The 11086-nt window shown below is 50.7% G+C and overlaps 1 protein-coding gene across 1 annotated transcript in view; it reads right to left on the reverse strand.

The window, feature by feature from the left end:
• LOC120933831 (NACHT, LRR and PYD domains-containing protein 12-like) overlaps positions 1–10366 on the reverse strand; it is an 85255-nt gene extending 74889 nt beyond the window's left edge. The window contains exon 1 of the mRNA XM_040347232.1: positions 10171–10366. The gene's annotated coding sequence lies outside the window, so the exon portion shown is untranslated. The remainder of the gene's footprint in view (positions 1–10170) is intronic.
• Between the last annotated feature and the right edge of the window lie 720 nt (positions 10367–11086).

Consider the following 11086-nt stretch of genomic DNA (forward strand, 5'->3'; position numbering starts at 1 on the left):
CTTTCACAGCGGAGCCTGACTCTCTCTCTGGATCTTGTGGATGGGATGATACCGGTTTTACTTGCATACAGCAACTTGCCAGGGAAAAGGACGTCTCCAACGGCTGATACCCTCTCACTAGCTGGGTAGCCGTTACATAGCTGATTTACATATTTCTAGGCGTAAATCAGCGTACACGCCCCAAGCGGCCAGCGTAAATATGCAGTTAAGATCCGACAGCGTAAGAGACTTAGAATCAATTACAATTAATTGATTCTTAGAATCAATTCCGCATAGATTTGTATTAGATCCGACTGGCGTAAGCCAGTCGGATCTAATACAAATCTATGCGTAATTGATTCTAAGAATCAGGCGCATAGATATGACGGCTCGGACTCAGAGTTACGACGGCGTATCTGGAGATACGCCGGCGTAACTCGTATGATAATCCGGGCCTGAGAGGCTGAATGTTGGCCGCCTATCAGTCGGTACCCTAATCTAAACTACCCGAAGGAGATCCAGGTGTTAAGTCCAGTCAAAGGAACTTCAGACCACTATTTTCTGCAACCATTGGGAGGGTCTGTGGAAGAGACTGAACCCCAAGTTCGAGTGTTATTCTGGCTGCCAGGCTTGTGAGAGAGGCCTCTCCAGGTGCGCTATACCCATTCTGGCTGGAGTGGCGAAGTAAAGTTTGTCGTTAGAAGCAGGACTGTTTCCTTTTACCTGAATCTGTGTTCTCCATCTCTGCTATTCCTCTACTCTTCACCAAGTTCAACTGTTTTACCTTTTTGGGTAAATAAAAGCACAAGAAAAAGACACCTGCTGTGTGGACATTTCATTACTACGGCTCTCATCAACTACCCTAGATGGCGGAGTCACAGAGGTAACATGCCACCCAAAACAAACCAGTAGCTTCACCGGGGGTAGTGCTACAATAACATAGAAACAATCTGTGTCTCTCAGCGTGTTTGCATCGGCCAACCTGACATGTTTCATCCTACTTGGATATCATCAGAGGTGTGGCCAATGATGCAAGCACGCCCATACGTATACAGATCATCCCAAATGATCCAGGTCCTTTGATAGGACAGCATAGAGCAGGGTTTTTCAACTCCATTCCTCAAGGCGCCCAAACAGGTCATGTTTTCAGGCTTTCTATTATTTTGCACAGGTGATTTGATCAGTTTCACTGCCTTGCAATTACCACAGCTGTTTCATCTGAGGGAAATTCTGAAAACATGACCTGTTGGGGCGCCTCGAGGACTGGAGTTGAGAAACACTGGCATAGAGAGAGAGACACCAGCTGTGTGCATACAATAACATTTAAGCTGCAGCCGCGCATGCGTAGTACGGCCGCGCTAGTATGACATAGGAAGTAAAGGTTTTGTTTTAGCAACAGCGCAAGGCCGCCCATGCGCATTACAGCCGCAATGGCCAGATGAAGGCAGACAGAAGCCACTGTAATCCCCTATCTCTTTTGGGAGGTGGGACAGCAACACCACTAACCGGAAGTAATGCAATCACCCAGCCAATGGAGAACGCTGTCCCAATGCTAGAGTGACCTCCGGTGGGCGGAAGTGAACCAATCCAAACTGGAAATGACGTCACTGGAACGCATTCTAGCCGCGTTTGCACTCCAAAAGAGGAAAAACACAGGAAGAGAATGATGGTACGTATCAAAAATTAAAACCGGGGACAAATTATCTATAAATCAGAAATATATTATATAAAAGGCACATTAGGCACTATGGGCCAGATTCACAAAGAGATACGACTGTGTATCTACAGATACACCGTCGTATCTCTGACTTACACTGGTCCTATCTATGCGCCTGGTTCAGAGAATCAGTTACGCATAGATAGGGCTGAGATCTGACAGTGTTACAATGTGTTACACTGTCGGATCTTTTTTTCAATTTAAAAATGGCGCCGGGGGCGTCCCCGCTGATTTACCTTGAATAATATGTAAATCAGCGAGATACGCAAATTCACGAACGTACGCGGACCCGACGCAGTCTTCTTACGACGTTTCCGTAGCGGCTTTCCCGTCGTATACTTACCCCTGCTTTTATCAGGCGCAGCCAATGTTAAGTATAGCCGGCGTTCCCGCGTCAAATTTGAATTTTCTAACGTCGTTTGCGTACGCCGATTCACAAACACGCGCGTCGCAAGTCACGCTCACGTCGAAACCACTGACGTCCTAGTGACGTCAGTGGGAGCAATGCACGCCGGGAAATTCCCCGGACGGCGCATGCGCATTTAAATCGGCGCGGGAACGCGCCTGATTTAAATAGTACACTCCCCCTAGCCGCGGAATTTAAATTCCGCCGGGGGATTTAGGATCCGCCGCCGCAAGTTTGGAGGTAAGTGGTTTGTGAATTAGCCACTTGCCTCTCAAACTTGCGGGAGCGGATCTTAAATCACGTAGATCGAGCGGATCTATAGATCCGCTGAGCTACGTGAATCTGGCCCTATATCTCATATGTTACCCATGTACTAGAACTGTATTACATAAAAGCCATAGTCATAACTTTAACATGGTCAGGTGTGGGGCCAATTTAGACACCCACATTCCATAGTGAACCCCCACATATTAAACACAGGATATGACTTAATGACAATATGAAAAATGGCAGCCATAGATTATTATATGGAATAAAGCATATTTATAAAACCGGATAAAAAATGTATCAAAAACTACATATGAACACTGCCCACTAGTGTCTAGACATACGAATGCTAAAAATGAACTATTATTAATAAAACAATTGACATCCCAATTGACATTCATGCCGAAAGGGGTGTAACACTTTAAGTCATATATCCAGCGGGTTTCTAGCCTGGAAATGTCCCGCTTGGACTTCCAGGCCAGTGTTGATTAAATCTGTCAATAGCCACGAAAGTGGTGCCTTTAGGATCTGTATTATGGCATTCCAAATAGTGCCGAGAGACCGTATGCTTCGGGAATCCCTTCCTGATGTTCCCAATATGTTCATTAACAGGAGCATGCATAGCGCGTGTCGTACGGCTCACGCATTGAAGGCCTCATTTACATTTACATGTATTTGTAACTGCTACCCCTTCTACTGCTTGCACTTGAAGACAAAGCTGCATTTTGATGTGAGGCAGTGTCAGGGGTTGGGTCGAGGGCAGGCCAAGTACGGGGTCAAGGGGGACCCCATAAGGTAGGCTGTATGGGGCCCCCCGTGATTTCTAACAGCAGCCCTGAGTGTATCTATCGCATTTGATGCCAGTAGATTTTTGTTTGCTAGCACCTTTATTGTGGTTTTGCACTAGGGTGACCATGTGTCCCGGATTGCCCGGGACAGTCCCGCATTTTGCAGTTCTGTCCCGGGTCCCAGGCACCTTCAATCCAGGACAATACAGTGTCCCGGAATGAAACTGACACAGCCAACTGATAAGCCGACAGGTTGAAACTGTCTGTTTCCCAGCCCAGGGTGTTCGCCCCTGCCAAATGCCCTGCAATGCCCTGCGCCCAACCAAAGCGCAGTAAAAGCTGGTCCCCCCCCCTCCCCTAGTCCATTCCAGCCCATTTGGGTCCTTTGGGGGCTTCCAGATTCTGATAATCCCCCTGCCGGTATGCCATCACAACCACCAGCCAGGGTAAGATGGGGACAAGGTGCTTTGGGGTTGGGGGGGGGCAGAGCCCCAGGGGGTCTGGTATGGACTAGGGGGAGGGGGCACTATGTTTTTTGTGCTTTTTTTTTTTCAATAGCCGGATGCATGCAATTGCAACCGTGAGTCAATTTAAATGTGATTTGACTTGTGTTTTTAGAAATTTCATTTTTGCTGCAGCGTGTTCCATACATGGTACACATGCGCCACTTTACAGGCAGACTAAGGGGACCCGCCAGGCACTATATTTAGAGGAATTGTTCATTTTTATTGTTGCACTTTAAGCACAATTAGAATCGCTGCTCCTGAAAAAATGTTAAAACACTTTTTGCATTGATACATGTTCCCCAAGCCAGTACCCGGACCCTCATACTCCTATTATGGCCAATTACTTGCAGATAAGCCTTTAAAATTGGCAATTTTTTGTGAAGGAGGGGGGTGTCCCTGAATGGCAGTTTTGAAATGTGGTCACCCTATCTTGCACATTATCATTTTTACTTCTGTGGGTTATTTATTTGCACATTATGGCCCAGATTCTCATACATTAGCGCTTCTCCTGGGCAGCGTAATGTATGAGCTCTACGTTTCACCGCCGCAGGTCTACAGGTTTAAATCCTGATTCTCAGAACACTTACCTGTAAACTTGCGGCGGTGTATCGTTAGATTGCTCGGCGCAAGCCCGCCCAATTCAAATGGGGCGGGCACCATTTAAATTAGGCGCGCTCCCGCGCCGAGCGTACTGCGCATGCTCCGTCGGGTAAATTACCCGACGTGCATTGCGCTAAATGACGTCGCCCCGACGTAATTTGCCTAGATGTATACGTAAATGGCGTCCAGCGCCATTCACGGACGTCTTACGCAAGCGACGTAATTTTGATTCAATTTGACGCGGGAACGACGGCCATAGTTAACATTGGTTGCCCCTGCTAATAGCAGGGGCAACCTTACGCGTCGGGTACGCTACGCAAACGACGTTAATTCGCTGCGTCGACCTCGCGTATGTTCGGGAATCTCCGTACTTACCTCATTTGCATAGACGACGGGAAAAAGCGACGATGCGACACCTAGCGGCGGGAAAAAAATTACTTTTAAGATCTGACAGCGTAACAGCCTTACGCTTGTCAGATCTAATGGGTACCTATGCGCAACTGATTCTAAGAATCAGTCGCATAGATACCCGGGGCCAGATGAGGAGTTACGACGGCGCTAATGGTGTTGCGCCGTCTTAACGCCTTCGAGAATCTGGGCCTATCTCTTCTATTTCAGCACCACACCCACTCCTACAAGAGAATTTACTATCTATTACTCACATCTGCTTCCGCAGTTGGTCTCAGTGGCGGCAGCAGCTTGTTAATGTAGTAAGGTCCAAGGCCTCGTTTGATCCAATGAGAACCTCTAGGGCCAAGGATAGCTGATATTCTCCTGACTAGAGGTCGACCGATATAGGTTTTTCTCTGGCCGATGCCGATATTTAGAAATCTGGGCGGCCGATGGCCGATATATGATGCCGATTTTTGCGGCCAATATTTTAGGCCGAAATTTTTTTTTTTTTTTGTGGCACTGGCTCGTGATACTGGAAGATGGCACTAGCAGAAGGCACTTATTGGCACTGGCAGGTTGCACTGGATGGCACTGAAAGATGATACTAGCAGATGGCACTGATTGGCCGATATATGATGCCGATTTTTGCGGCCAATATTTTAGGCCGATTTTTTTATTTTTTTTTGGTGGCACTGGCTCGTGACACTGGAAGATGGCACTAGCAAAAGGCACTTATTGGCACTGGCAGGTTGCACTGGATGGCACTAAAAGATGGTACTAGCAGATGGCACTGATTGGCAGGTGGCACTTATTGGCACTGGCAGGTGGCACTAATTGACACTGGCAGGTGGCACTGATTGGCAGATGGCACTGGTTGGCACTGGCAGATGGCACATGGCACTAACAGGTGACACTGGCAAGTGGCACTGGTTGGCACTGACTGGCAGGTGGCACTAATTGGCACTGGCAGGTGGCACTGGGTGGCATTGGCAGGTGGCATTGATGGCTTTGGTTGGCACTGGTTGGCATTGGCAGGTGGCATTGATGGCTTTGGTTGGCACTGGTAGGTGGCACTGGATCGCACTGGCAGGTGGCACTGGATGGAAGGTGGCACTAATTGGCACTGGATGGTGGCACTGGTATTGGCACTGGCAGGTGGCATTGGCAGATGGCACTGGATGGTTGCACTGGAATTGCCACTGGCAGATGGCACTGGATGGCAAGTGGCACTAATTGGCACTGGCAGGCGGCACTGGTGCAAAAAAAAAAAATGGTGTCACCCCCCTCAGTACAGACCCCCTCTCCCTCAAGTATAGACACCCCCCCTGCTACAGACACCAGAGAGCGGTGTGTGTCCCATGAGCGTGGATCCGCGGATTGCCGCCACGGTCACAGCATCAGGAAAGGGCGCGGCTTCGGAGCCGTGGCACCGCTAGCGGCCATGTAAAATATCGGCCTAATTTGGATAAAAATCTGCCGATGCCGATTTCTCCAAAACGGCCAAATATCGGCTGATATATCGGCCTGCCGATATATCGGTCGACCTCTACTCCTGACACCCTTCTGTATGTGCAGAGTATTTAAAGCGGCGCTCCACCCACGCTGTGCCGATTGGCTCCTAGTACACAGCGGGAGCCAATCGGCAGGCGCAGCATGACTCGGGCATGCGCCGTAGGGAACCAGGCGGTGAAGCCGGAGCGCTTCACTTCCTGGTTCCCTCACCGTGGATGGCGGGGGGAGCAGCAGAGGACGAGCGATCGCTCGTCCTCTGCTGCGGATGGCGCTGGACTCCAGGACAGGTAAGTGTCCTAATATTAAAAGTCAGCAGCTGCAGTATTTGTAGCTGCTGGCTTTTATTTATTTTTTCATGGCACATCCGCTTTAAGTTATTGGGCGCCAGACAATTATTGGATGCAAAAGAAAGTTTATTTCTCTTAACAAACCTTTTTGGGGGATAGAGGGTTAGGACCAGGACACCCTTAGGTAGTTGCAAGATTAATTGCAGGGAAAGGCATCCATCAAGACGCCACATCTGCATGTGCAGGAATGCCGTCTCCTATGGCAACAGTCTTTAACAGTTCCTAACACAAGGCTCAACAGTTCCTTCACTTCACTTTCGCTCCTTGTAGTTCTTCAGCCCGCTGAGCTCCCGGGTCTCTCACTAGACCCTCTGATTCACTGTCACTGATCTCCTCCAATCTTCACAGTGGTATCTCTCTCAAGTGTCACCCCTGCCTCTCTGCTGGGTCCCTAGCTTGGCACTCTCGATACCTCTCAAGTGACACCCCACTGGCCTGCTCAGTCTCTGGCTTGAAACACAAAGCTGCTCTGCAAGTGTCACCTCCGCTGGCTGGGTCCCTGGCTTGGCACTATAGATACCTCTCAAGTGACACCCCCACTGGCCTGCTCAGTCTCTGGCTTGGCACTCTCGATACCTCTCAAGCGACACCCCCACTGGCCTGCTCAGTCTCTGGCTTGGCACTCTCGATACCTCTCAAGCGACACCCCCACTGGCCTGCTCAGTCTCTGGCTTGACACACAAAGCTGCTCTGCAAGCGTCACCTCCGCTGGTTGGGTCCCTGGCTGGAATCCCACTGAAGTTTCCCGATTCTTCACCGTCCCCGGTGGGGAACAATCCTGCTCCGGTACTTGCTTCAGTTACTCACTGTGGTCCCTGGTAATAAGGTGGTTGGTCCCTTAGTGACAACAGCTTCCTCTCTACCTCCGACCACGACAGGTTCTCCGGCCGACAGAACCATCACTTCTGGTTGTCCCAACCCTACGCTGCTCTCTTGCTTCTGGATAGGCCCTCAGTCAGCCTAGCAGCCAGATGCACCTGGGATAGGCCCAATCTCCGGCCTAGCCGCCTTTGGCACATGACACACGTCCACCCAGACAGCCATCCAGGTGGCACAGAACACAGATCACCTGACTCCACCCAAATATATAGGCTCTCCCAGCAGGCCAAGGGATTCAAGAAAACCCCTGCCCATTGGCTGAGATACCCCCTATACCCATAACCTTTCGTATCCAGTACCACCAAGTACCCAGCCACCTAGTGATAGAAGAGAAAAGTGCAACAAGGCCAAACTTAGGGAGAAATCAATAGATCTCTAACAATCAAACTGGATAGTTATTCCTGGCAAGTAAATTTGTGAGGAGCAACCTTGCCTAAACTCAGGGTTCTACATTATTGCTATTTTTATTAATATTTAGTGCATAGCGCAGTACTACCCTTGATCCCTTTTTCTTCATCACCTGTTCTGAGCCTGGCCGGAAGTCATTAAGGGGGTTGTAAAGGTTTTTTTTTTTAATATAACAAACATGTTATACTTACCTCCACTGTGCAGCTCGTTTTGCACAGAGTGGTCATGAACCAGGTCTTCTGGGGTCCCTCGGCGGCTGTCTCGGCTCCTCCTTGCAAGAACTAACCCCCTTCATGCAAGCTCTCTCCCATGGGGGTTAGTTCTTGCGGGCGCGCTCCTGTGATACAGCCGGTGGCCATAGCTGCAGACTGTATCACTCGGCCCTGTGCGCCGCGGCATTGGATGTGATTGACAGCAGCACGAGCCAATGGCTGCACTGCTATCAATCCATCCAGTCTAGCCAATCAATGGCCAGACTGAGCAGAGAAGAGGAATGTTAGTGGCGAGCGCAGCAGGGAAATGGGCTCAGGTAAGTAAAACAGGGGGGCTAGGGGGACTGTGTCAGATGTTTTTTCACCTTAATGCATAGGATGCATTAAGGTGAAAAAACATTAGCCTTTATAACCCCATTAGAAAGGGGTGCGTGTGGGTTGTGGGGTATTTATGGAACCCATGTGGATTTTGGGGTACCTATCAAACCCATGTAGGTTGTGTAGTATCTACAGAACCCATGTGGGTTGTGGGGTGTCTAGGTAACTCATGTGGGTTGTGGGGTAACTATCGAACCCCTGTAAGTTGTGGGGTATCTACGGAACCCATGTGGGTTGTGGGGTGTCTAGGGAACCCATGTGGGTTTTGGGGTAACTATCGAACCCATGTAAGTTGTGGGGTATCTACGGAACCCATGTGGGTTGTGGAGTGTCAAGGGAACTCATTTGTGTTGTGGGGTGTCAAAGGAACTAGGGTTGTCCCGATGCCACTTTTTTAGGACTGAGTACGAGTACTGATACTTTTTTTCAAGTACTCACCGATACCGAATACCGATACTTTTTTTAAATGTGTCCCCAAATGCAGCCATGTCCCCCCCCATATCCTGCCATGTCCCCCCCAGATGCAGCCATGTCCCCCCCAGATGCAGCCATGTCCCCCCATATCCAGCCATGTCCCCCCCAGATGCAGCCATGTCCCCCCACAGATGCAGCCATGTCCCCCCACAGATGCAGCCATGTCCCCCCACAGATGCAGCCATGTCCCCCCACAGATGCAGCCATGTCCCCCCCAGATGTAGCCATGTCCCCCCATATCCAGCCATGTCTCCCCCCATATCCAGCCATGTCCCCCCCATATCCAGCCATGTCTCCCCCCATGCAGCCATGTCTCCCCCCATGCAGCCATGTCTCCCCCCATGCAGCCACCCCCATGCAGCCATGTATCCCCCCATGCAGCCATGTATCCCCCCATGTAGCCATGTATCCCCCCATGCAGCCATGTATCCCCCCATGCAGCCATGTATCCCCCATGTAGCCATGTATCCACCCATGCAGCCATGTATCACCCCATGCAGCCATGTATCCCCCCATGTAACCATTTATTCCCCCATGTAGCCATGTCTCCCCCCATGCAGCCATGTATCCCCCCATGTAGCCATGTATCCCCCCATGCAGCCATGTATCCCCCCATGCAGCCATGTATCCCCCCATGTAGCCATGTATCCACCCATGCAGCCATGTATCCCCCCATGCAGCCATGTATCCCCCCATGTAGCCATGTATCCCCCCATGTAGCCATGTCTCCCCCCATATCCCGCTTACCTGCATCCCCGCTGCCGCCGACTGTGTAATACGCGCCGGGAACATTACAGCTTAGAATAGCTGTAATGATTGGCGCCGCGCTGCGTATAGACACTCCCCCTTGCTCGGGATTGGATAGTTCACCCGAGCAAGGGGGAGTGTCTATGCGCGGCGCGAATCATTACAGCTATTCAAAGCTGTCATGTTCCCGGCGCGTATTACACAGTCGGCGGTAGCGGGGAAGCGGCGTAACGGCGGCGGGTTGCGGCGTAACGGCGACGTTGACGTTGACGGCGGCGGGGGGGGGGAAGTATTCTATTTGGGTATCGGGGGTATTTCCGGGAGTACGAGTACTCCCGCAAATACTCGGAATCGGTCCCGATACCGATACTAGTATCGGTATCGGGACAACCCTAAAAGGAACCCATGTGGGTTGTTGGGTGTCTAGGAAACTTATGTGGGATGTGGGATATCTAGGGAAGCAGTTAAAGGCAGAGTTCTCCTTTTCATAATAAATAGAAGTCTCTTCTGATGTATTTTATGCCCCGCTCATCCCAATGTTCCCGTCTCTCACTTACCTTCTTTATGGAAATGTTCCCGTCTCTCACTTCCCTTCTCTATGGAAATGTTGGAGTCTGTTGGCCTCTTCTCCACACCTCAGGAAATGTATCTGAAACCCAACTTCCTCGATCATCGTATTTAACATTTATAGCACCTCTTTTTATTTCTGACAACTTTTCTGCTTCCTCATTTATGCATGCACAGGCAGGTGGGGGGTAGAGAACATTCTGCTGATATTTTTATTTTGATGCAGCTCAGGAAGTGGTGGGGAGGGGGAGGAGGGGAGGGGGACGGGTATACACACAGATATGACTTTTACTTCAAATCCACCCCGCTTAGAAAGACATCCAAAAAAAGAGAGCAAACTTGTCGCTGTACTCTCTGCTGTCACCCCCAAGCACTCTCCCCCCTTGCTGAAGCTGCAGGAACTTTCCTCCCTGAACACAGAGTGCCCAGGGTGCAGAATTCTGCCCATACAGTGACAGTGCATTTCAGCAGGGGGGTAACTGTAGGGGTCGCAGTTGCAACCTGACCCCATGCTTCAGGGGGCCCATGCAGCTCCTCTGTCACATTTGTCTACACTTGGATAGGAGGGACGGTGGGAAGGCATATAGCGGAACCACTCTATTTTCCACCTGCTCCTACATCTGCTAAAAGCCATTCCCTCCTCCTCCTCCTCCTCTCCCTCCTCTCCCTCCCTCCTCCTCCTCTCCCTCCTCTCCCTCCCTCCTCCTCCTCTCCCTCCCTCCCTCCTCCTCCTCTCCCCTTCCCCTCCTCTCGCTCCCTCCCTCCTCCTCCTCTCCCTCCCTCCTCCTCCTCTCCCCTTCCCCTTCTCTCGCTCCCTCCCTCCTCCTCCTCTCCCTCCCTCCCTCCTCCTCCCTCCCTCCTCCTCCTCTCCCTCCCTCCCTCCTCCTCCTCCTCCTCTCCCTCCTC

This window comes from Rana temporaria, chromosome 3, assembly GCF_905171775.1.
Source record: "Rana temporaria chromosome 3, aRanTem1.1, whole genome shotgun sequence".
Lineage (NCBI taxonomy): Eukaryota > Metazoa > Chordata > Amphibia > Anura > Ranidae > Rana > Rana temporaria.